The sequence below is a fragment of the Gorilla gorilla genome, chromosome 7, assembly GCF_029281585.2.
Source record: "Gorilla gorilla gorilla isolate KB3781 chromosome 7, NHGRI_mGorGor1-v2.1_pri, whole genome shotgun sequence".
NCBI lineage: Eukaryota > Metazoa > Chordata > Mammalia > Primates > Hominidae > Gorilla > Gorilla gorilla.
In genome coordinates, this window is record NC_073231.2 from 49965558 (window position 1) to 49992869 (window position 27312).

Sequence of the window (27312 nt, forward strand, 5' to 3'; positions counted from 1 at the left end):
AGAGAAGAGTTTTGCTGTGTACTTAGCATCTAATTTTTATTCTCTGCTCAGATTTATTTCATGAATAATATACCTGAAAGAGCTAAGGGAAATGAAGACAGTGATCCAGATAATTTTGGAAAATCCAGTTCCATTCACATTCCCTCCTCTGATTGTGCCTTAGGCCTGTTGCTTGGAAGAGCAAATGAGTCGTGGACCCAGACTCAGGCTAGGGAGCAGGCAGTCCTAGGGCCATAGTGGCACACAAAGCCCCTAGCACCAAAGGCATCACCAGGCATGGGCAGTGCAGCCAATGGGGAGGGTATGGGGTTTACATCATCTTTTCTACTTCCCACATCTTCTCCCTTGCGTTCTATCCGAATTAAAGACACTACCCAGGTGCTAAAAACTGGACTTAGTGTGCAAGCAAAGAAGACAGTATCAGGATTGACGCTGAAATTTAGGCTGGGTAAGGAGGAAAGTGAGGATTTGATTTGGGTGAAGCATGGTGAAAAAGTAATAGAAACAATTGATCATGGATCTGATGGGTGGAATAATTGTTGCCATTGAGGCAGTAAAAGGAATGGGGTGAAAGTGGCTAAGAAGGTAGAGGAATGGGGCAGGGAATAGGATGTGAGGAGTTCAGGGAGGGGAGTTAGTTTAAGCTTCAAATTCTAGTGTGGCCACCGAAGGGAGGGGCTGGGTGGGGTGACAGGCAGTCTTTAAAGGAGGGCACCGCTAAATTCTCAGAAATCACCACTAAAGAACTCATCCATGAAACCAAAAACCACCTGTACCCCAAAAACTATTGAAATGTTTTAAAAATGCAGATTAAAAAAAAATAAAGGGGAGCACTGCAGGTACTGAGAGCCCAGAGTGAGTGATTCTTAGAGAGATGGTTGGAATGGAGATGGAAATATCAAGACCTCATGCTTAGTGCAAGGATGCCTTCCAGAAACAGGAGTGCTAACTGAATTCCAGGTTTGGGAGGGTATTTAGTATTGCCTAGTTTCTAGAAGATGCATTTCTGTCATCGCTTATCACCTACCCTCCGCACAAGTTAATGTACAAGTAGGAGTTTAGTGGCTGAGATCTCTGTTTATGTATGTCCTTTAGAACTGTCCTAGTGGAGTGAGTGGCCCTCACTTCAGCAGCCTGGACATTTGGACACTCCACCCATTTGGGAGGTGGGGCGCTTAGCAAATGATGATCCATGCTGCCTTTTGAACTGCCCATGAGCTAGGGTTGGTTTGTACATCTTCAAATGGATGGAAACAACTCAAAAGAAGAGTAACACTTTGTAAGCAATGAATATTACATGAAATTCACATTTGCATGCTTAAATAACGTTTTACTGCAACACAGACCACCCATTGTTTCATATTGTCTGTGGCTGCTTTCCTACTACAAAGACAGAATTGAGTAGTTAGGACGGGGATCACATATTTCACAAAGGCTAAAATATTCACAATCTGGCTTTTTGCAGAAAAAGTTTGCTCTTCCACAGGAGGCCTGCACACCGCCGCTTGTGCTGCCGCCTTATCTCTTGTGATCCCTGAGAAATTCCAGCGTATTTTGCGAGTACTCAACACCAACATCCATGTTGGCAGAAAATAGCCTTTGCCATCACTGCCATTGAGGGTGTAGGTCGAAGATATGCTCATGTGGTATTGAGAAAGCAGACACTAACCTCACCAAGAGCACAGGACTCTCTGAGGATGAGGTGGAACATATGATTGCCACTAAGAATCCATGCATTCAAGATCCCCAACTGGTTCTTGAACAGACAGAAGGATGGAAAGGCTGGAAACTATAGCCAGGTCCTGGCGAATGATTTGGATAACAAGCTCCGTGAAGACCTGGAGCAACTGAAGAAGATTCCAGCCTGTAGAGGGCTGCACCACTTCTGGGGTCTTCGTGTCTGAAGCCAGCACATTAAGACCACTGGCCACTGTGGCCATACTATGGCTGTGTCCAAGAAGCACTAAGTCTGTGGCCTTGTCTGCTAATACATAGTTTATATACCAAAAGAAAAAGGAAAAGAGAAAGTTTGCTGCTCCCTGCTCTAAACATTAAATAACCATTCATTTGTATATCCTCTGGAAAACAAACTATCTGCTGTATGCTAAGGATCCTCATCAAAAAATAAGACGTTAATCACAGGAGAGGCCATTGTGCAGCCAAGAAAAGAGATAGAGATCGGAGCTGAGGGAAGACTGGATTGGCAGAGAGTGTCGGGGACCCTGCGCTGGCTCTACTGCTGCTGTGGGACCAGAGTGTGCTGCCCGGGATCACTTGGCACAGATCTGGGGTGGATTGAACCCAATTTTACCCTGGTACCCCACTTTTGTAGCCAGTTACTCGTTCCTTTGAGTCTCCACTTATTATTCCATGAAGTGGGATAGTGATTCCCTCACTGGGTGGTGACATGTGACAACCTTTACAGAAGGCCTTGTGTGGAGTCAGCCTTCGGTCATGTTCTCTTCCTTCCCCCTCATTAGGGCGAGACCTCCAAAAAGGACAAATTACAATTTACATCACCAAGAGACCATTTCACACACTGCAGCAATGAGAGAGAAAAATTTTCATGTTATGATCTCCTGCACTTCAGAGGATTCTATTAGAAAGTATAAAGAAAGCCCAGGCGCGGTGGCTCAATCCCAGCACTCCGGGAGGCCAAGGCGGGCAGATCACCTGAGGTCAGGAGTTCCACACCAGGCTGACCAACATGGTGAAATCCCGTCTTTACTAAAAATACAAAATTAGCCAGGCATGGTGGTATAGGCCTGTAACCCCAGCTACTTGGGAGGCTGAGGCAGGAGAATCACTTGAACCTGGGAGGCAGAGGTTGCAGTGAGCCGAGATCGTGCCATTGCACTACCGCCTGAGCAACAAGAACAAAACTCTGTCTCAAAACAAAACAAAACAAAACAAAAAACCACAAGAAAAAAAAGAAAGTATAAAGAAGGCTCAGCCTTTACACTGAGCCAAGTGGAGGGAAAGAGTATAGTGGAGATGAAAACACACTGAGCTGTACCATGAACATCCCAATCAGGAGGTTAATGCATTACAGTACAGCCATATGACTGAACATTATATAGCTCTTAAAAGAAAAATAATGAGTGGGGCACAGTGGCGGCCCCTGAAATCCCAGCCACTCAGGAGGCTGAGCCTAGGAGTTAGAGGCCAGCCTGGGAAACATAGCAAGACCTCATCTCAAAAGAAAAAAGAAAAAGAAAACGTAACAACATTTTAATGACATGCATAAAATATGAAAGATACGATAGTGAAAAATCAGAATATAAAATTGTATATACAATATGGGATTAACTGTATATTTAAAAGAAAAAAAACACAGAAAGAATAGGAAGGAATAAAAAGCTCACGAACTTTTTTTAAAAACAGCATTTTGGCCAGACTCAGTGGCTCACACCTGTAATCGCAACACTGGGAGGTGGGAAGATTGCTTGAGCCCAGGAGTTCAAGATCATCCTGGGCAACATAGTAAGACCCCGTCTCTACCAAAAACACGAAAATTAGCTGGGTGTGGTGGTGCACACCTGTAGTCCTAGCTACTTGGGAGGCTGAGGTGGGAGGATCACTTGACCCTGGGAAGCGGAGGTTGCAGTGAGCTGAGATTGCACGACTTCACTCCAACCTGGGCAACAGAGTGAGACCCCAACACAAAAACAACAACAACAACAACAACAAAAACAGCATTTTGAGAAATAATTCACATACCAGGATATGCACCTTTAAGGCAAAACACGAGACTTCAAGAAAATTTGGACTTGCACTGGGTGCTTCAGGTTGCCTTGGCTCTAAGCCACAGGCTACACTTCTTTACTCTCTTAGAGGAACCTTGCCAGAAGCACTAATTTAACTAAAGCTTTCAATTCCCTAACTTTGCAGAAAAGAAATTTGGGCCCCAGAGAAATGAAGAGACCTCCTTAAGGACACATAGCATCTTTTCTTTCTTTTTTTTGGTGGTTTGTTTATATTTTTACTTTTTTTTTTTTTCGAGACCGGAGTCTTGCGCTGTTGCCCAGCCTGGAGTGTAATGGCGCAATCTCAGCTCAATGCAACCTCCACCTCCCTGGTTCAAGCAATTCTCCTGCCTCAGCCTCCCAAGTAGCTGGGATTACAGGCACACTCCACCACACCTGACTAATTTTTGTATTTTTAGTAGAGACGGGGTTTCACCATGTTGGCCAGGCTAGTCTCGAACTCCTGGCCTCAGGTGATCCCCCCTCCTCAGCCTCCCAAAGTGCTGGGATTACAGGCATGAGCCACTGCACCTGGCATATATTTTTACTTTTTTAACTGTATTTTTACTACATTTACTATTTTTTTTACCAAAAGCCCAAACCTCACCACACATATGCATCTTAATAGCAAAGTAGGAACCAGAACTTCAAGCTTCAAGTTTAATATACCTAAACATGCCAATCATTTAATATCTCTTTTCTAGTCCTCATCCACAGACACATATAGTTTTTATGTTGTCGGAATTATTATCATACAGACACTAATTTAAAAAATACTTTTTTTGTTGTTTGAGACAGGATCTCACTCTGTTACCCAGGCTTGAGTGTAGTGGTGCGATCATAGCTCACTGCAGTCTTGAACTTCTAGGTTCAAGCAATCCTCCTGCCTCCGCATCCTGAGTAGCTACGACTAGAGGCGCATGCTACCACACCTGGCTACTTGTTTTGTGTTTTTTTCTTGTAGAGATGGGGGTCTCGCTATGTTTCCCAGGCTAGTCTTGAACTCTTGGCTTCAAGTGATTCTGCTACCCTGGCCTCCCAAAGTGCTGGGATTACAGGCGTGAGCCACCGTGTCAAGGTTTTAAAGAATTAGTATTCTAATACTAATTCTTTTTTCCTCTCTCAAGTTCTGTCATGTCAACTTTGATTCTTCTTTAGGCTTTCCTCTTAGTGTATTAGTCTATATACCTAATACACTTGCTGTGTTTGCCTGCCTACGCAGTATTTTTTGTAAAAGCCCCAAAAATTCAAAGAGCCCTTTTATTAGCATTTGTTAGAATCTCTGACCTCATTTTAAAATTTAAAATTAAATATTTTTTCGTTTTCAAAGTTTACCTCTTTAGATTGTACTTACAATCTTTCTCCTTAAGTTTTTAAAGATAACAGATACCTTAAAAAACACTTCTGGCTGGGTGCAGTGGCTCACGCCTGTAATCTCAGCACTTTGGGAGGCCAGCGCAGGCGGATCAGGAGGTCAAGAGACGGAGACCATCCTGGCCAACATGGTGAAACCCCGTCTCTACTAAAAATACAAAAATTAGCTGGGCGTGGTGGTGCAGGCTTGTAGTCCCAGCTACTCGGGGGGCTGAGGCAGGAGAATCGCTTGAAACCAGGAGGTGGAGGTTGCAGAGAGCAGAGATCGCGCCACTGCACTCCAGCCTGGCAACAGAGCAAGACTTGGTCTCAAAAACAAAACACAAAAACAACAACAAAGAACACTTCTGTCTCCAGCCACTCCCAGCCTCCTGAAGTGAGAAATGGACTCTTTAAACTCCCCACCTCCCTTCCCACAGCAAAGAACTTCTTTGCCACAATCATTAGAGACCTCGCTTTATTTTCATGCCCCTTAGAACGTGCCATCGGTTGCTTCTCTCTTAGTTAGCATAGTAGTTCTCAGCCTTTCCTTCACATTAGACTCACCTGGGGTTGGGGGACTGGTGTTTCTAATTTATTTTTACTGGGATGGGGACATGATTCTCACTTTCAGCCAATTTCAGCCAAGATTAAGAACTTCTGCCTTGGATAAACAGGTTTAAATAAATGTGTTTTTCTAACAGTATTTTTGTTGTAAAATAAGTCCAGTTGGGAAAGTAAAAGACTTGGCCTTTGTGAAAGAAATTTCATTTAGTATCATTTGGAGCTGGCAGAGGAAGTATTTTTTGGACAAGACCATGGAAATTATACAACTAACTTTGTTCTCATCCATTCATTTATTTATTTACTATCCATTCATTAAAAACCTGCCGTGTGCCAGACACTAGAGATTTAAATATGGTTCTTGCTTTTAAGGGGCTTACAGTCTAATAGCAGGAGAAAAATACTCCAGCACATATGATGAAGTGACATATACGCTTGCCAGAGGCATGTGCACAGGCTTTCCCAAAATAAGGAATGTGTTAAAATTTAATTTCAAGCATATTAACAAAGTGTATTTCTATAGCATTATACCTAAATCAAGTTTAAAAACTGTAGTCATTCATGGTTAATTGGAAGTCATGGGAAATGTATACAAACATTATAGTTATATCAATAGCAAATGGGAAGTTTATTTGAAATTGAAGTCACATTTGAGGGTGCCTTAAAATGACAAAACTGATTAACAGTTGGTGAAAAAAATAGTAAAAACTCAGTTTGGTAGATGACACAAATCATTTAGGATTATAGGAAAGGAGAGTTAAAGAGTTAGATGAAAAGCAAGTAAGCAATAAAAGTATATGAGAAAGGGACATTAAGACAGACCAAGAATAGAAAAGAAACAATAAGTGGGGACAAGAAAAAGGGCAAAAACAATAAGTAGGGACAAGAAAAGGGGCAAAAAAAGTAAAAGAGCCCATCGTGAAGAAAGTATAATCACTCTAGAATAGAGTTAAAATGTAGTTAAGATTATCACAAGTTAATGATATATTTAAAGGGAAGGAAAGAATTACAAATTTTAAAGAAAACAGATTATGCATAATAGCATAGTACTTAAAAATAGATACTATTACACACATTTTCATTGACTATTTATTTAAAACATGCTATATGAAATATATCCTTTTGGTTCATTTAAAAAAACATCATTTTAGGAGTGAGCAGACTAAAGATAAAAACTCCTTAAAGAATTGCAACAATGTCCCTACTTAAAATTTAACATATGAAAAACCTAGCAAAAATCAAGAAAAAGCCAACAGTGAAACCAAGCCAAATACACACTGGGAGGGTTTGTTCAATAAAGAATCTGGATATCTAGTTTTTTTTTTTTTAAATAAAATCCTACAAAATTCCACTATACTATAAAAAATCTTGAAATTATGCCCATGGGGATCCAAATCTTCTCAGCTTGGCACTGACAACCCATTATATACACTGATGGAAGCATACTGAATAGAGCACTCACTTTATTACTACAGATACATCACATTGCTGGTATTATGTTTATAACCAATTGTCATTTATAAATATTTTTTTTTTGCATTTTAGAGCAAGTTTGCTAAAATGAATATATTGCAAATATAGTACTAGATTTTTGGTCACCAAAGAAAGTGAGTTAGATTGTTTTAACTAGTATTTCAGTGCTATGTATATTCTTTTGAAAAATATTGCAAAGAGATGGTGCTTCTGAGCAAAGTGGTCTATAATAGTAGTTTTCACAGAAGTATTTTGTGCAGGGAAGGCATATCTATAACTAGAGTAAATGCTGCTTCTTTCATGTTAGAAGCAGTCCAGTGTAATTGACCTACCACTAGGTAGCTAGCTGATTAGGGAATGGTGCCATATGGGGGACTCGGTGTGGTCTCTGCTGCTGGCAGATTGGGGACTTAGCAGTGGCATCCACTGATTGGAAGTCCATATTGCCATCATAGTCACCTTGTTTATGAGTTTGCTGAATGATGACAGGAGTCTCTGGAAGGAGGCTGACTGGTATCCACAGAACGGGACCTCCTATTCACCATCATGGCATTCTACACAGCATTGCTTCTGATCACGAAACTCATTTTATGGTAAATGAAGTGCAGTAGGCCCAGGGTCATGAAATTCACTTGTCTTACCATGTTCCCCACCATCCTGAAGCATCTCTGGCTTGACAGTACAGTGGAATGGCCTTTTGAAGACTCAGTTATAATGTCAGCTAGGTGACAATACCTTGCAGGACTGGGAAGGGTTCTCAGGTGGCTGTGTGTGTTCTAAGTAAGTGTCAATAAATGGTGCTGTTTTCTCCCATACCCACTATTCACAGGTCCGAGAATTAAGAAGTAGAAATGGGAGGGAGTATCGCTACTATGCTACTGATTCACTAGCAAAATTTTTGCTTCCTATTCCTGAGATTTTATATGCTGCTAATCTAGAGGTCTTAGTTCCAAAGGGAGGAATTCTTCCACTAACAAACATAACAATGGCTCCATGAACTGGAAGTTAAGATTGCTACCTGGCCACTTTGGCTCTCTCGTGCCTCTGAATTAGCAGACAAAGAAGGGAGTTAATGTACTGCTGGGATGATTTATTCTGATTGCCAGGGGAAACTAGTCAGCAACTACACAATGGAGATATGAAAAAGGCTGAAATGCAGGAGATCTATTAGGATGTCTCTTAGTCCTCTATACCCTAGAGTAAAATCAATGAAAAACTACAACCCAATTCAGGCACAGCTACTAATGGCTTACTTAGATCTTTCATGAATGAAGTTTTGAGTCACCTGACCGGGTAAAAAACCACGATCAGCTGAGTAACATGCTTGTTGAGGGCAAGGGGAATACAGAATGGATAATGAAAGAAGGTAGTTTTGTTTGTTTGTTTGTTTGTTTGTTTTTTGAGACAGAGTCTCACTCTTGTTGCCCAGGCTGGAGTGCAATGGCACAAGCTTGGCTCACTGCAACCTCTGCCTCCCGGGTTAAAGCAGTTCTCCTGCCTCAGCCTCCCGAATAGCTGAGATTACAGGCGCCCACCACCATGCCTGACTAATTTTTGTATTTTTAGTAGAGATGGGGTTTCACTGTGTTGGCCAGGCTGGTCTCAAACTCCTGACCTCAGGTGATCCACCCACCTCGGCTTCCCAAAGTGCTGGGATTACAGGCATGAGCCCCTGCGCCTGGCCTTTTTTTTTTTTTTTTTTTAATAGAGACGAGGTCTCACTATGTTGTCCAGGCTGATCTCAAGCTCCTGGCCTCAAGAGATCCTCCTGTCTCAGCCTTCCAGAGTTCTGGGATTATAAGTGTGAACCACCATGCCCAGCACCAAGAAGGTAGTTTTAAGTACTAGCTACAACCACATGACCATTTATAGAAATGAGGCTGTAATTGTTTCCTTATTTCATTTGAATGCATGTATGTGTGTATAGGGCAAATATCTTGTTTTCTTTCCTTTCCTCCCATATCCCCTTAACATATAACAAGATGTATTGATTTTACATCAAGTATTTAAGTATTATCAACTGAACATCTGCTGTGGTTTAAATGTGTCCCCCAAAAAGCATGTGTTAGAAACTTAATCCCCAAGGCAATAGTGTTGGGAGATGAGCCTAATGAGAAGTGATTAGGCTATTACCGCAAGAGTGGTTCATTATAAAGGGCAAGTTTGATACCCTTTGTTCTCACTCTCTCACTCTCTCTTTTCCCTTCTGCCATGGGATGATAAACCATGAAAGCCCTTGCCAGATCTGGCTCCTCAGTCTTGGACTTTCCAACTTCCAGAATCATGAGTCAATACATTTCTGTTCATTATAAATTACCCAGTCTCTAGTATTCTGATATAGCAGCATTAAATGTACTAAGACAATATCATAGTAAAATTTAAGTTACAAGATATCAAGAAGAGTGAACATTACTCAAGGGCTTTGCTTTCCTCTCTGGGGAAAGGGTTAGTGTATTTTTGGTTACACACAAGATAGTTGTATCGTGTTAGGCAGAAGTATGACTTTTTTATTGTCTTCACTTGGAGATTAAGTATGGCTTAAGAAGACTGCATGGATCCAACTTGAGAAATAGTAGTCTGTGGTGATTTATTTAATGTGTCAATTTGTCTAGGCTGTGGTGCCCAGTTGTTTGGCCAAACACTAGTCTAGATGTTGCTCTGAAGGTATTTTAGATGTAATTAACACTGAAATCAGCAGTGCTCATTGAACATTTAAATCAGCTGAGGGCATTAAGAGAAAAAAAAAAAAAAAAGAAAAAAAAAACTGAGGTCCCCCAAGAAGGAAGGAATTCTGTTTCCAGACTTCCTTCAGACTGAAGACTGCAACATCAACTCTTGCTTCAATTTCCACCCTACTGGCCTTCTCTGCAAAGTTTGGACTTTCAAGTCTCCACAATTGCATGAGCCAAATCCTTAAAACTAATCTCTTTATTAGATATAAATATCTAATTTCTATTTCTCTAGAGAACTCTAATACAAAAATATTTGGCTTTTTAGGAGGATTGCAATCGTAGTAATATCATAAAGAAGAAATACATTATGAATATCTATGAAGATGGGATTTCAAATGCAACTAATTATCATGGTCTGAAGCCTTTGTTACATTTGGTAAAATTCTGTCTTCTGTTACAATGCTACCATAAATGAGTGCAGAGTTCTTGAAGTGAAGATGATAAATCTAAACTACTTGCAGATAAAATACACTTAGGTCTCAAAGTTAAAATTAGCAAAAAGGTATAGAGGTAGTGGTGGGATGGCACTTGTCTCCTAACCCGTGCCCAGCAAAGTAAGAGCCATATGGGTTGTAGAGGTGTTGCCTTTCTGGTCATAGTCACCCAATATTCCCACCCACAATTACTTCAGTAGGAATAGGAAGTATTTTAACTTTGATTGCTGTAAAATTCCCCTGCCTAATTTATATTCTGCAACCCCTTCATTCGTTGATTTCATTGAATTTTATGAAACAAAAATATTTATCATATTCTAAGGGTTTTCTTAGCCACAATCACTCACTCCACAAATATTTATTGAGTGCCTAGTATGTGCCGCATCTGCTGTAAATTTCATTCAGATAGAGGAGTTTGTTTAGTACTGGGTCTCTAGTACTTTTTGTTTGTTTGTTTGAGACAGAGTCTTGCTCTGTCACCCGGGCTGGAGTGCAGTGGTGTGAAGATGGCTCACTGAAGCCTCAAACTCCTGGGTTCAAGCAATCCTCACACCTCAGCCTTCCAAGTAACTGGGAACACAAGTGAACATTAGCTAATTAAAAAAAAAATAAAAAACTCAGGCTAATTTTGAAGAAAGTTTTTTATAGAGATGGGGGCCTTGCCATGTTGCCCAGGCTAGCCTCAAACTCCTGGGCTCAAGCAATCCTCCCACCTCAGCCTCCAAAGGTGTTAGGATTACAGGCATGAGCCACCATGCCTAGTCTCCAGTACTTGAACTAGAGTAGAAACTGAACAAATTTTCACTGAATTAATAAATGGAAAGAAACATATCCTATCTTTTTTATCATTTTGTGCATTATCTCCTGGGCTTCATGTCAAAGGTTGCTAATAAATGCATCTTAGTTATGAATATAACAAGTCCTTGAATGGCTATTAGTTGTGTCAAAAGGCTTTTTTAAAAACTGTGTTTTATGAAGGGCTTTGAAGTCTTAGATGGAAAGCACAAACAATCTTCATGCACTTATTTCCAAAGTTTACTTTTTCTTTTATTGGTGGTAAAGTAAAGCATGTTTTTCTATAGAAACAAGATTTTCGAGGAGCTTACATTCTCAGAGCTGTCTTCCTAAAACCTGTGACATCAATAATAGTACTGTACTGGTAATAAAACATAACCATCATATGCATTTTTGTGGAAAACTATGCTGCACTTGGATAGGGACTCTGCTAAACATGTATAGATGAAGATGGGGCACCTTGGGGTAATGTGGTTGCTCTGTCGGGGAATACTCAAAGTCACCTGGGCTTGGGATTTTATCTTAGGGATGGCAACAAGGGATCCAGAGGAAGGAAAACAATCATCTCCAGAGGGAGGTAGAACTCACATATGAGGCAATGGTGATATTGTCAATGAAACCACTATTAAAAAGGGAGAGAAACAGCTGCAAAGCCCACAATAAGGAGAGAGAAGAGGAAAGAGGATAAGGGAAGAGGCAGGCAGAGGCAGAAAGAGAAGGGAGTTCAGACATGGAAGAGCATTGTTAGTCTTAGACGGTGGTTAGTTGACCATGTGTAAATCAGAGACAAAGTGTATGAGAAAGTACCCAATATTAGTAATTTATTTTAAAACTTGGTCTAAAGAAAAACAGGGTCTAAATATTAGCTTTTGTTGTTTTATAAGAATGTGATTAAGTAAAACAGTTATTATAGAAGGAATTTAAACTTTTTAAACTAAATATCATATACACACAGAAAATATTTATAACATGTGTGACAGATACAGGAATAATAAATATTCACATACCTACCACTCGGTTTAAGAGCTTGGACATTAATCATCTAAAAGGGCATGGGGGTGGGGCACGAGACCAACTGCAATCTCTCTGGTAGTTGTGTGGCTGGAACTTCATAATTATTTTGGGGGAAAACTGAAAACAAAACAAAACAAACAACCCAGGGGCCGAGGCATTTAATCAAAGATGTTAAAAAACGACATTCATAAATAATGGACTAATTAAAGTATAACATTGACTCTGTAAATATTTTGAATAAAAACAAAGTTTTGATTTTAGAGTTCAGAAACTATTGCTGGAATGGGTGTTCAGTGGTAAGACTCTCTGTCAAGTGGTCCATGTTTATAAAGCCTATTTCAAAAGAAGTGAAGGGTATATTACTCTTCTGAAGATGGTTCTTTTCCTGAGGCAAAAGAACAATTATTTAGATGCAGTCTGTCTCGCAAAGGCATTATTCTATCCCAACTGTAACTGAACATTAACGTAGGTTTCTGGATCTAGTGTTTTATAAAACTTGCATTTTAACCAAAGGAGTCTGTTTTTCTTTGAATGTTCTTTAGTTCCCGGATATAGTGTTTCAGAGCTGCATGGAATCTTAAAAATGTAGGACTCAGGTAGGAAACTGAGTCCTAGATGCATTTAATTACATGTCCAGAAGATTTGCTTGAAAAAATTCTAGAGATGGATAGTGTTGAGGTTTGCACAACAAGGTGAATGCATTTAATGCCACTGAATTGTAACTTAAAAATAGCTAAAATGGCAAATGTTGTGTATAAAGAAAGACACACACACAAAATGCCCAAGTCTCATTGATTATGCATTCAGATACTGGTTTAGAACCTTTAGAACCTATGTCTCTATTCTTTTTTTTTTTTTTGAGACGGAGTCTCACTCTGTCGCCCAGGCTGGAGCACAGTGGCACCATCACAGCTCACTGCAACCTCTGCCTCCTGGGTTCAAGTGATTCTCATGCCTCAGCCTCCCAAGTAGCTGGGATTACAGGTGTGCACCACCACACCTGGCTAATTTTTATATTTTTAGTAGAGACAGGGTTTTGCCATGTTGGCCGGGTAGGTCTTGAACTCTTGGCCTCCAGTGATCTACCCACCTTGGCCTCCTAAAGTGCTGGGATTATAGGCATGAGCCACTGTACCCGGCCCACTATGAACTTTTATGTTAAGTGGTGTTAAGTCAGGTGAAGCCAATACCTGGTGTTATGTCTATCTGTATTCCAATTTTTACATACTAGCAATACTCAAATGAGATGTGATTCTCACATTGGGCTTAATTTATTAGATTCTAGTTTTTTTTTTTTTTTTTTTTTGAGACGAAGTATTGCTCTGTTGCCCAGGCTGGAGTGCAGTGGTGTTATCTTGGCTCACTGCAACCTCTGCCTCCTTGGTTCAAGCAATTCTCCTGTCTCAGCTTCCTGAGTATAAATTCTACTTTTAACATATATCTAGAGCTTTCTTTTGGAGTTACTAGAGATAAACTAAGAGAAAGGAGATCTTTAGACAAAATGTCAATACTTAAATTGATTTTACATATCTTTAGTTTATATATTTTTATATATATAAAAATGTTGTTTTACTATTATTTGTACTTACACTAAAACTAAACAAATAGACTTTATTGGCAACTATATCAACTTATTTTTGTAAAGTAATCTTTTATTTTCTATTTTTATTCTTTTTAGAGACAGACAAGGTCTTGCTTCATTGCCCAGGCTGGAGTACAGTGGTGTGATCATAGCTCACTGCTGCTTGAACTCCTAGGCTCAAGCGATCCTTTCACCTCAGCCTCCTGAGTAGCTGGAATTACAGCTGCTAGCCACCACGCCTGGGCTGTAAAGTAACATTTTATGAAGCAGCTGTGCTAAAATCTGTGAGGGATGCTAAGAAATCTAAAATATAATCCCTGTCTTCAGGGAGTTTACAGTCTAGTTAGGGAGGGAGATTCAGTAAATGCAAACAACAATAACATTTAAAAAACTGAAGTGTAATATACATAGGCACACAAGTCATTTGTATACCATGAATAAACTGTGCACAAATGTTTCATAAAATGAACATGTCCATGTAACCTCCACTCGGATTAGAAACAGAGTATTCTCAGAATCCCCAAATCTCTCTCATGTGCCTTCCTAGGCCGCACCTACCTGGCAAAAGGTAACAACTATCCTGGTATCTATCACCATAGATTAGGTTTGCCTGTCTGACCTTTATGTAAATAGCATCATGTAGTAGTGTTCTTTTGTATCTAGTTTCTTTTATTCAAGGTTATTTCTATATGATTTATACATGTTATTGTGTGAAGCTATACTTTGTTCATTTTCATTTCAGTATAGTATTCCATTGAACAAAAATGCTGTAATTCATTCAGTCTTCTGTTGAAGGACTCTATAGGATACATACTAAGGAACAGAATTATTAGGTCACCCAGGAGACATGCTCAGCTTTAATGGATATTGCCAAACAATTTTCAATTTACATGCCAAATTTTCATTTTCTAATTGTTTCTAATATATAGTAACACAATTAATTTTTCTATATTGACCTCCCATTCTAGAGATCTTATTAAATTTAATTCTAATAGTTTGTAGATTCCTTTGCATTTTTCACATAAACATTCATGCCATCTGCAAATAATGACAGTTCTATTTCTCCCTTAGCAATCTTTATGCCATTTTTTCCCCTTTTATCAAATTGGCTAGAACTGCCTGTACAATGTTGGTTACAAATGGTAATACTGGGCATACTATTTGCAATTCTCTTTCCCAATCTCAGGGGGAAGTTATAAATGTTTCAACATTGAGTACAATGTTTGTTATAGGCTTTCTGTAAATATACTTCATTATACTGGGGAACTTCCCTCTTACCCGGTTTTTTAAAATGCTAATAGTACTTTGTTTAGGTATAATTTGCATAAGTTAATAGCAAAATACACAAATCCTAAGGGTACAACTCAATACATTTTTGACAATGGTTTGTCAAAATGTAACTATCACCTAGATCAATATTAATCATTCCAGAATATTTCTTCATCCCTCCAAAATTCTGTCTTCCCTTTTTCCAGTCAATCTGCACCCCCCACAACCCTAGCATCAACTTTCATCATTATACATTCATTTTGCCTGCGCCTGTAGTATTCTAGCATAAATGGAATTGTACAGAATGCACCCATACGACTACTTTTGCTTAGCAAAATGCTTCTAAAATTCATTCATGTTATTGCACATTTCAGTAATTTGTTCCTTTTATTGTTGCGTACTATTCCATTGTACGAATATACCACACTTTGTTGCTCCACATAACTTGATGATGGAAATTAGTTTCCAGGTTTTCACTATCATGAATAAAACATCGGCCATGCTTGTATTCCAAGCACTTTGGGAGGCCAAGGAAGGAGAATGGCTTGAGCCCAGGAGTTCAAGACCAGCCTGGGCAACATGGTGAAACTCCATCTCTAAAATAAATAAATAAATAAAAAAGCCAGGTGTGGTGGCACACACCTGTAGTCCCAGTTGCTTGGGAGCCTGGGTTATTATGATATTCTATATTATTAATGTTCTATACAATCTTTTGGTGAACATCTGTTCTCATTTCTCTTAGGTAAATACCTAGGAGAACTGTAGGGTAGAATTGTGTATACTTAACTTCATGAGGAAGTTTCTGTTTTCCAAGGTGTTTGTACAATTCTGCCAGCAAAGAATAAGAGTTCCAATTGCCCAACATTCTCCCCAGTATTTGATATTGTCAATTTTTTTTTTTTTTTGGACAAGAATCTCACTCTGTCACTCAGGCTGTAGTGCACTGGCACAATCTCATCTCACTGCAACCTCTGCCTCCTGGGTTCAAGTGATTCTCCTGCCTCAGCCTCCCCAGTAGCTAGGATTAGAGGTATGCTCCACCACGCCCAGCTAATTTTTGTATTTTTAGTAGAGACGGGATTTCATCATGTTGGCCAGGCTGGTCTCGAACTGCTTTCCTCAGGTGATCCGGCTGTCTTGGTCTCCCAAAGTGCTGAGATTACAGGCATGAGCCACTGCACCCGGCTGCTCTCTCTTTCTTTCTTCTCTCTCTCTCTCTCTTTCATTCTTTCTTTCACACACGGTCTTGCTCTCTTGCTCAGGCTGGAGTGCAGTGGCATCATCATGGCTCACTGCAGCCTCGACCTTGCAGGTTTAAGTGATCCTTCTGCCTCAGCCTCCCAAGCAGCTGGGACTACAGGTGTGTGCCACCACACCTGGCTTTTTTATTTACTTATTTTAGAGATGGAGTTTCACCATGTTGCCCAGGCTAGTCTTGAACTCCTGGGCTCAAGCCATTCTCCTGCATTGGCCTCCCAAAGTGCTTGGAATACAAGGATGGCTGATGTTTTCTTCTAGGCGCTTTATAGTTTGGTTTTTATCATTTAAGTCTATGATCCATCTTGAATTCATTCTTGTGTATGGTAAGAAGTCACTATTTTCTCCAAACTGATACCTAGTTGTAGCACTACTTATTGACAAGACTTTCCTTTTTCCATTGAATTTATTTGACAACTTTGTACAAAATTCATTGACTATAAGTTTGGGGGCCTATTTCTGAATTCTCTATTCTGTTCCATTGATCTGTTTGTCTATTCTTACACCAATATCACACTGTCTTAATTCGTGTAGCTTTATAGTAAATATTGAAGCTGGCAGTGTAAGTCATTCAACTCATGCTTCCTCAAGTTTGTCTTGGCTATTCTAGGTAATATGTATTTGCATATAATTTTTAGAATTAGACCTCAATTTTTACTTCAAAAGCTTGCTGGGATTTTGATTGGGATTGCATTGAATCTATAGATCCATTTGCTAAGTGTTGACATGTTAATACTGATGACATCTTAATACTGTTTTTTAAAACAGAAATGGAGTCCTTTTGCCCATTTCTGTTGCCCAGGATGGTCTCAAACTCTTTGCCTCAAGTGATCCTCCCACCTCGGCCTCCCAAAGTGCAGGGATTACAGGCATGAGCCACTATACCTGGTCCCATCTCTTGTTTTAAAAATTTAATGTTTTGGTCTGGCATGATGGCTTATGCCGTAATCCTAACACTCTGGAAGGCTTAGGTGGGCAGATCACTTCAGCCCCAGGAGTTCAAGACCAGCCTGGGTAAGACGGTGAAACCCCATCTCTACAAAAAAAAAAAAAATCCAAAAAAAAAAAAAAAAAGCTGGGTGTGGTGGCACACACCTGTATTCCTGACTATTAGGGAGGTCAGGGCTGCAGTGAGCTGTAATTGTGCCACTGCACTCTCCGGCCTGAGTGACAGAGTAAGATCATGTCACACACACACACACACACACAAATTAACTTTTTAAGAGACACGGTATTGCTATGTTGCCCACGCTGGTCTGCAACTCCTAGGCTCAAGTGATCTTCCCGCCTCAGCTTCCCAAGTAGCTGGAACTACAAGCATGTGCCACTGTGCCCAGTCTATTTCTGTTTTTAGGCCATTGTGAATTTCTATTAGCAATATTTTTTTCTCAATGTAGAGATCATGCAACATCTTTCATTAAATTTATTCCTAAATTTTGATTTTTAAAATGCTTTTGTAAATGGCATTTTAAAATTTTCATTTTCCAGTTGTTTCATGCTAACATACAGAAGAACTACAATTGACCTTATACCTCGTGATCCTACATTCATTTGAGTAGTTCATGGATTCTTTTGAATTTTGTACGTACACTATATCATCATTAGTGAATAAGTTTGGTTTCACCTCCATCCAATTCATTTTCTTGTCTTATTGCACTGATAAAATTTGCAGAGATGCCAAATAACTTGCCCAAGTTCACCCAGTTAGTAAGAGCCAAGATTGAAACTCATGTCAATCTCATTCAGAATACCCTGGAATGAGTGTGGGTGTATTAATATTTGTTTTTGCTTGAGAAATAAGGGAGGTATGAATAGAAAAAGTAGTTAGGGGTATATCAAAGAGGTTCTTAATATAAGGTGAAGGATTTGAATTGTATTCCATAGTTAATGAAGGATCATTAAGTGTTTTCAAGTGGGAAAGTAACAAAATAAGACTGAGGGGATCAATCCTGTGACAGTGTACAGTATGACTTGAAGGGAGCCCATTCATTCATTTATTCATTTTTTTCATGATCATTTATTGAGTATGCATTATGTTCTAGGAGACAGAGTCTTGCTCTGTCACCAGGCTGTAGTGCAGTGGTGCGATCTTGGCTCACTGCAACCTCCGCCTCCCGGTTCAAACAATTCTCCTGCCTCAGCCTCCCAAGTAGCTGGGACTACAGGAGCGCACCACCACACCCAGCTAATTTTTTTTTTTTTTTTTGTATTTTTAGTACAGACGGGGTTTCACCATGTTGGCCAGGATGGTCTCAATCTCTTGACCTCATGATCTGCCTGCCTCGGCCTCCCAAAGTACTGGGATTACAGGTGTGAGCCACTGCGCCCAGCCAATGTGTTCCTCAGAGTAGTAGAGATACAAGTGATGAAGAGTAGAATCCTAACACAATCTTAGATATGCAGCGAAGGCAGTTCTATGACTTTGCATTAATTTACTTGACGTCTCTGAAGCTCAGCTTTATTGTACATAAAATGAGAATAATATACATATAATGACTACTTCAGTAAGGAAAAAATTTATGTAATATGCTTGACTTATATTAGACATTTGTTTATTGTAGTTATACTATTTAAGGGATTTAGAAGAGAGCAAACAATAAGAATGAAACATTTCATCACAGTCGTTCAATAATCAAATTGACAAACAAATGTTTTAACTGATGCCCCCACCCAATGATTACATTTTAATAGAATGAACTATAGATTTTTGCTTTGGCAATTTAGGAATGCACCAAAATAGAGATAACTGTGCTACATATTAGCTGACATAATAATATTCCCTTACATCTGTATAAAGAGCTTGATAGTTAACAAAGTACATTTATTTACACCATTTTGAGTCTTGTAACAATTACACAGATGAGGAAATTGCGATATTTAGTGACTTGTTTGAGGTCACACAGTAACTTACAGAGACCACTTCACATCATATTTATTTGCTTATATTCTATAGCTCTTTTTTACCATACTGTTACCTCTAATCTCATGATGTATGCTAGTAGTATTAACTCAAAAATAGTATAGAATCTCCCACTTTTATGCAGTTTACTTACGAAAAAAGTGAGTACTTTGAAAACTGTGGAAGAAAAGGCAGACAAAAATAGAAATTCTTGTCGTGTAGCAGTCATATTGTTCTGATTATTCCTAGGTTATATTGTTAAATATATAATTTGTCATTTTCTTTACTTTTCCATGCTGCATTTATGATTCTGCTGACATTTTTGGTGTTTCCTTGCCCCATCCATTCACGGTATGTTATTTCTACTTCCACTAAATTTCAATAATTTCCTTCCCCTTTATGATCTGCACCCACATATTTTTTCCTTGTTGTTCTCTCTTGGTAATATACCTAGTTCCTATATCTTTGCCTCTTTTTTCTTTCCTTCTTCTTCCTTTCTTAATTTGTGTCATTGAGCCAACTTATTTACCGCCTCCTCTACCTTTTCATTTTACATTATCATAGTGATGATTCACTAAAAATTATGGCTAGTTTTAATAAACAATTGTTCTGAGGTCTCATGGGAATCAAAGTTCTTTCTAAGTATGGAAGATGTTTTTTATAAACATGTTTTATGAGCAAGTGATTGGAAGATGAGGTGGGGAAGAGGACATGAGGATTGGAATAGACACTATTATTTATATTTCACAAATTCAATGAAACAACAAACATCATACATTCCTTGTTAGGTGCTATAGCATGTACAAACAAGAACAAGACTAGGTCTTGGGCTCTGTTGCACTTACAATCTAGTGAAAGAGAAAGACAAATAAACAACTCTAGTGCAAGACAGACTACTGTTACAGCAAGAGCCTGAAGTTCAGAGGGCGCCCAGAGATTGTACCAGAGCGCGTTTAAGTCACACAATTCAATTCAAGCTCAGGCAATTGAGTAGCACTTGGGCATGGAACTCATCTACTATGCTGTCAGACGTTTTTGTTTATTTCTTGTAAGAAAAAGTCTTCAGCCGTCGTAAGACGTTTTATTGGGTAATATGGGAATGCAATGGGGGGAGTCATTTGTTTGCAGAGGTATCATGGGTAGTTTTAAAAAGTGTGAAATCTACGATTGCAGAGGACTGATAGACTCTGGACTTCTGCCAAAATGGGAGGGATAGCAAGCAAGAAGGAGAATCTTTTTTTTAAATTTTTATTTATTTATTTATTTATTATCACAACTCCTGATAGCTCACAGTTGGGGGTGAGGACAGGAAAGCAAATCGGGAGTTCAGAATTGTGACAAACCTCAGGTGACTACTACCCCATTGTAGACAAGCTACAGACTGGTATTAGCAGAAGATAGGCCATAAACAAACTCTCCATTTCCAATCAACGCTTTGTGAACATAATTCTATTATTCCAGCTAGCTAAAAAAAAACAACAAAACTTTAAAAATATACATTAATACATAGTCAATGCAAACATTTCAAACATTAGATAGGTGTGCAAAATAAAAAGTGGAAGTGCCTCATCACCCACTTCTTACACTCCCCAGCGCTAACATTTGTTGTCATAGGCTTCCAAGCATTTTCTATCCACAAACACACACACACACACCCCACACATTTTTTTTTTATTCTTTTCCCAAATAAAATTGGCGGTACACCCACAAATTTTAGGATGAAGACATGTTTAAAAGCATGGGCTTTGGAGCTCACCAGAACTGGGCTCACATCCTCTCCAACTACTGGCTGTGACCCTGGGCAAATTACTTTAAGCTTCAATTTTTTGCGTGGAGTGAAAAGCGGCAATGACTTCGGAAGGTTTGAGGATTAAGGCCTATAGCATATATACATCACCTAGCACAGTCAGATTCACAGTAAGTGTTCAATAAACACTTTTATTGTCTACCGCAAGTGACCTTTCTCATTATAAGATTAAAATCAGGGAATATGTTCCTCTCATAGTTTGATAACTGCCATTAAACAAAAGTTTTTTTTTTTCAACTAATTACCGTATAAGTTGGAAAAAAACCTTGCTTTTCCAAAGCGTAAAACAGATTGGTCTAAGTAACACTTAAATGGGGGTTCTCGCATTTTCAGTGCCAATCTCCTACGTCCCCTCAGTACTTTGTTCACGGATGTCTAGAGAATGGACTTTCCAATAAAAACTTATGATTTCATGATGTGCCGAACCAGGTTAAGTTTCACACCCTGTGTGCAGCATTTGCTTTATCCCGCAATTGCCGGGTGGTGCCCCTTCCAGCTCCCCACAGTCGCGCCTCTCCATCCCCTCTGGAGCTAGGACTGCAACGGGAGAAGCCTCTCCCTGTTGGAGCCGTAGGGGACTTGACGGATGCGGGGCGCCTCCGGGGAGCAGCGGCAGGACCGGGAGTTGGGTAGGGTGAGGTGCGCCCGAGGGGGTGCAGGGTGCTGGCCGAGGGGCCCAGCCGGACGGGTGCGAGGGTCCTCTGCTGGCGACCCTGGAACTCGGCTCTCCCCGATCTTCGTCTTGGGGCACCATCCCTGCCGTCTGCAGCCCCCAGGCCCCACTGCCTCTAACTCAGCGGCCCAGGCCCGTCCCAGTCGCTAGTTTTCTTTTTGGCATTGCCCTTTGCCCTCCCATGCAGTCCTCTGTTGACTCTCTCTTCAGTTCCAGTCACCTCTAGGTCACCCTCCCTCTACCACAGTCACCCATTTTGTCCCCTGTCCCCTTACTCTTCTTCACCTCTCCCGGGGCTCTGCCGACGGAGATGCTGCGGACCCCGCGGCCAGGGGCTGCTCCCCGGACAACCCTGCGTCCACCTTTGCCCCTTCCTCGGGGGCGCGAGAGGCAAGTTTCCGCCCCGTCCTTTTCCCGGTGACAGGACTTGGCGGCGGCCACTGCCGGGGAGGCAGAGAGAGGGACGGCCTGGCTCCCGAGCCCCCTCCCCTGCTCGCGAGCTCGCGCGGTCTGTCTCTCCGCAAGTGCGGAGACGCGGAGGAGGAGGAGGAGGAGGAGGAGGAGGAGGAGGGAGTTGGGGGAGGATCTCCATTGAAATAAACAACCAGGCAGCAGTTATTAACACGGGAACATGGCGGCCGCAGCCTCGGCTACAGCTTCGGCGGCGAAGGTCAGCGCCGACGGCAGCCGGCACCTGACGGCGTGACCGACCCGAGCCGGTAACCGCGCCTTCCCCCGGGGCCGCGAGGGCGGGCGGGGGGCGGGCGGCAGGCGGGGGGCGCCGCGTCCCCACCCCCCGGCCGCGACTGCCCTTCCTGCGCCGAGCTCCGACAGAGCCGTGCGCCTCCGAGAGGCTGTTTTTGTGTGCGGGGACCGCCGCCGGAGTGTGCGGAAAACGGGAGTTGCATCCCGGAGGCGCAGCGACGCTGGGGAGTTGGGGCTTGGGGGTGGGGAGGGCGGGAAGCGACGGGGAGACGCGGAGTCCCCGGGAGAGAAAGGAGGCGCTCCAGCGCCTTGCGAGAGCTCAGGAGACGAGTCCCGGAGTGCGAGGCGGGCGGAGGCTGCAGCCCACGGCGCGGGCGAGAGGTGAGCGCCGAGGCGCGGCGGGGAGGCTGGGGGTGCGGGCGCGGCCCCCGCCCCGAGGACCGAGTGCTCATTGCCCAGCCCGGTGCGAGGTCGGCGGAGACCGAGGCTCTAACCCCTCGGGGGCAGCGCGGCAGAACCGAGAAGGTGAATCCCGGGAAGGTGCATTCTTTAATGGAAGCGCGGAGCGGCTGCAGCGGAGAGTGGGAGCCGGGCGAGGGGAGGCAGGACTCGGGAAGTGCTGGGGGTGTGTGAAGGTGAAGCGGGGTGTCGGGGCGGCCGGCGAGCTGCAGCGCGGGGCGGGGAAGGGGAGCCGCGGCCCGGCGGGTGGCCCGGGCCCGTGTCAGCCCCGGGGGCGGGGGGCGAGGGGCGCCGAGCACCGCGGGCGGACGGGAAGGAGCTGCGGCGGGCGGGGCGGGCGGCGCGCTGGGGCCGAGCAGGCCGGGCCGTGGTGGGGGCGGGGAGCCGGGGGCCGGGCCCCGGCGGCGCCGAGCCGGGCTCGCCCCTGACTGAACTTTCTGGGTGCGGGCGTGTATGCAGGAGGCGCGCTGGGGCCGGGGCCGGGGCCGGGGGCGGGAGGCGGACCGGGAGGTTCCGGGTTGGCTCGCCAGCGCCCCCTTTTCTCGCCCCCTTCTCCCCGCCCCTGAAGGGACAGGCCCTCGGGGCCCCAGGCGGGAAGCGGGAGGGGCCCTGTGGCCGCCTTGCGACGGTCACGCCCCGGGCACGGGGACCCGGCCCTCTTGGGCCCCTGGGGGGTGCTGGGGGAGGGGGCCAGGGTCGTCGCTGCCGGCTGCGCTCCCCGCCTCCTCCCCTCGGGGGAGTCCCAGAGGCGCCTCTTCCGAGACCGGGGGTGGGTCGGTCCCTGGTTAGATGGCCCCTCCCTCTCCCCCTCCCTCTAGTGGTTTCCGGGGCCTGCGGGACCGAGGGGCGGGAATCGGGGACCGGAGCCCCCTTCCGCTGGCCCGGAGCTGGACTGGGCCTCCCGCGTTCTGGGTCCGTCACTGGTAGGGGAAACTTTCCCAAACCAGAGACCGAGCCTGAACACCTTCCTCAGCCACCTCGTCCTCTAATCCCACTCCCTCTCCACCTCCTCCGACGCCTTCCCCTCCCACCGACCCGAATCTCGGTGCGTCTGACTGATGGGGCAGTGAGCCAATCGAAGGCAGGGAGCTGACCTGCCGGGTGTCGGTAAGCCAATCGTGCGGACCGGAGGAAGGAAGGGGGCGGGGTTTCTCCTGACCAGTTAGAGCAGAGTTGCATGCGGGGCGGGGGAGTCATGGAGACGCTGAGAGCCAGCTACTCTTGTCCATCCCCGAGTCACCCGCTCCTTGATTTCTGGGGTTGTGTCACTTATAGGGGCTCCGACCCGCAGAGGCTGCCGAGGCACTCGAGGTCCTGTATGTCTTTCGTACCGAAATAGACGTTGTCTTAGACACGACGAAGTCTAAAGCCACTTAAGGATGTGGCAGTAACTCACCGAGCCCGGTTTCTAAAATGGCATATGCTGTAGTGATCATGTCCTGAACCTCAGCGTCCGGTTTACATGCTAAGGGTCACAGAAGACAGAAGTTACCCGTTTACGTCTATCTCGGTTTCATTCAGCTATGCCAGAATTGGGACAATGAAATTTGAAAGGGAACCCTGAGAATGAAGGCATGGGAGCAGTATCACGTCAACTGATTATTGGTAGTAGAAAGCATCATTGTTCGTAATGGCTTCACTGGTTCCTTGTTTAATTAGAGCGCCAGTTCCCAAAGTGTACTTGAAACTTCGGCATTGGGGATGTCATTAAAAAAAAAAAAGTTGTGGTTTATGGTATGCATTTTTTTTTCTTTTTGCTCTTTCTTGGGTAAACAAAATGAAGTTGGGAACTAAAGCATCACTGATTGAAACATTAAGTGTAGGTATTTAAGGAGCAAAGCTAATCAAAGAATATTTGTCTACAGGAAAAAGTCTGAGTAAAATGTAGTTTGCCAGATTACTCCCACACAAAAGATTCTTAAAAATAATTTTAATTTTCTTAAACACTGCTGATTTGTAGTGTGTGGGTACTTTTCTGGTTTATACAAGGTTTGGAGACATCTTTTGTTTTAACTGTTTATTGCGCGTTCAGTTAAGTGACTTTCTCAACTCTTGACTTTTAGGAACAGAGGTCTTTGATTCTCTGTAAAGATCACAGGTTGCTCTGCAGGAATAGCAGTCTTTTAAAAAGAAAGCAGCTGCTACAAAGCATGTGTGTGTGCGCGTGTGTGTGCGCGTGTGTGTGCGCGCGTGTGTGTGTATGTGTGTGTGTGTTCCTGTTCTTTGTTGGTGAGGTTAGGCACACTGACAGAAGTAATGCTCCCTTTCTCACCTGGAATTTGTAGAATCTTTGGGAGCTCAAAGAATGAAAAGTGTTAGATTAAGAATGAATTCATTGATTTTTGTCATAAGTATCCCATGAATTTAATTTTGGGAGTGTTTTCTTTTAGGTATCTTATGTGGAAAATGTGTATCTTTTCTATAGGTCAAGCTTTTATTAATCTTGGGTTGCTAAGAAAGAATCGAAGGGGACTGCAGTTCTAGGGAACAGTATTTGCCAAATCTTACAAATGTGTTCTGTTGTAATACACCGTTTTCAAATTTACCATGAGAATTCCCAATTCAGGATCATTTTGGGTGCATGTAGACAAGAATTAATTGCATTTTGCTATAGCTCTTGAGATGTTTGTAATAAAATAGTAAAAACAGAGAAGGTAAACAAACACTTACTTAGACTGACAGAGAGGTAAGGAGTATTAAAAACAACATTCAAAATTTGACAACATTCAAAACCCCCCACCATTTGTTAATTTAGTTACTTATGGGCACTCTGACATGTGCCCTTCTCTCTTTTGTATGCTGAAGAGCAACACATTATTTTACTTAATTCTTTGCAACAATCCTTGAAAATGTGCTAAGATTCTTGGTGGCAGAGAGAACCAAGTCTCCTAATGCCTGGCTTGGGGGGAAAAAACCTCTCAAGCATATGGAGACATCTAGAAAAAGATGTGCATCGTCAGCTGTGATTCCATTGTGTGCTCTCAGACTGGATCTGAGTTTCCTTCCTCCTGGGAATTTCAGTCTTAAACAGAGGAGTTCTTTGACTTTTAGATGTCAGTATACTGAAGCAGGAGGGTAGAAAAGGAGCTCACCAATTACGGATTTATTATGTTTTGAGTAGTTAATATGTTTTGGATTTTAACCCTTCATTGGTTAAATATAATTTAGATGAGTGGCTTAGTGTTAGAAGAGCATTTTATTGGAAATATAAAATGTAAGGCTTGGAGGGGGATTTGGGCTGTGGATAAAGGGGTAATGCTCCTTAGTTGTCTTTATTTATAGTTGTATCTTATTAAAGCTTTCCGAACTTCAGTAACATCAAGGATCTGTGAGCAGTCCTTCCATTATATGCCCTGTATTTAAGGATTCAGTACCGTAGCTGTTTCAAATTACATAAGGTTGAAATGTGACCCATAAGTTGACAGCTTGGATTTCTTAGGAAAAATTGTTTGTGTTGTATTGAGTTGAAAAGCAATTCTTTAAGCACTCTTTAGGATATTGGATAGTAAAGGAAAATACAAAAGGGGATGGTCTCTTTAAACAATTTTTCTGAAATGCACAGCATGCCCTCATTTGATATTTTGGCCATTATTGTGTCATGATCGAAGTTATATTTAAAAGCCAAGTTAATGCTTATTTATTGTTATGAAAAAACTGCTATTTAAGAAATTACTAACTTTAGTATTTTGCGTATGTAGTTTTGTTTAGTAATGTATGTTATTACATGCTTTATTGATTTTAGATTAAGAGAATAGGAGGGAGAAAATAAGTCACTGCTTTAAGGTATTGGTCTTTTATTGCAGCAAATCATAAAATCAGCAGCAAATCAGGATCTTTTTCCGTAGTGAAAGAATAAGACTATAGTTCATACCAAAAATGAAAGCCATTGAAGGGAAAACGGAACAAAACCTTCAGTTTTTTTGTACCCTTTCATATTTAAGGCTAATTTTACCTCTCTATGCCTTACTTTTCTAAACAAACAAAAAAGGTTCTAAGTGTTTGTGTTCTAGGTGTTTGTGTTTTTCCTTTTTTGTTTTTAAAGGCTTCTAGTAGGGTTTTATGAATTGCAAGCTGTAAAAAGAATATGTCATATTACTCTCTAAAGTCTATTACAAGTAATGGCTGGAAAAGCTATGAAATACAATTTTAATGTTGCAGACCTTCAATTCAGACATCATAAAGAAAACACATCTTTATGGATTCTAGATGCTAATTTCTAGATAGAGGTGATCACGAATGTGACTTTTGTGGGTATTTTAGAAGCTGGTGTAGTTCTCTTAGCTGTGGTAAAACTGATTATGAAAAGGAGTGGAAATCTTAAAGGTAAACTATGAAGGCAACTGAAATTAAAAGACTTGGTGGTCTGCAGGTAGATCCTACTACTGTTAGCTTTTAGGGCAAAGATTTTATGTGTTTACTCTATGAAATGTTGATCAGTGACCACATTTCTGGGTCCCCATGGCTGTGATGACATAATGCAATTGTGGAAATGTTGATTCCAGGATGATTTTCAGTTGGTTCTCTGGTTGGAAATTTCTAGAGAAGAATTA

The 27312-nt window shown here is 42.0% G+C and overlaps 1 protein-coding gene and 1 pseudogene across 8 annotated transcripts in view; both read left to right on the forward strand.

The window, feature by feature from the left end:
• Positions 1–276: 276 nt before the first annotated feature.
• Positions 277–1967, forward strand: LOC101146426 (small ribosomal subunit protein uS13-like; annotated as a pseudogene).
• A 20053-nt stretch (positions 1968–22020) lies between these two features.
• The window catches only part of NCOA2 (nuclear receptor coactivator 2), a 295300-nt gene continuing 290008 nt past the window's right edge, over positions 22021–27312 (forward strand). For 2 of the 8 annotated variants that reach the window (XM_031013759.3, XM_031013761.3), the window contains exon 1: positions 22021–22317. The gene's annotated coding sequence lies outside the window, so the exon portion shown is untranslated. Of the gene's footprint in view, positions 22318–22573; positions 22829–23455; positions 23870–27312 lie in introns of those variants that run through there. The other 6 variants (XM_031013760.2, XM_063709221.1, XM_055349621.2 and 3 more) reach the window with 4 other exon arrangements.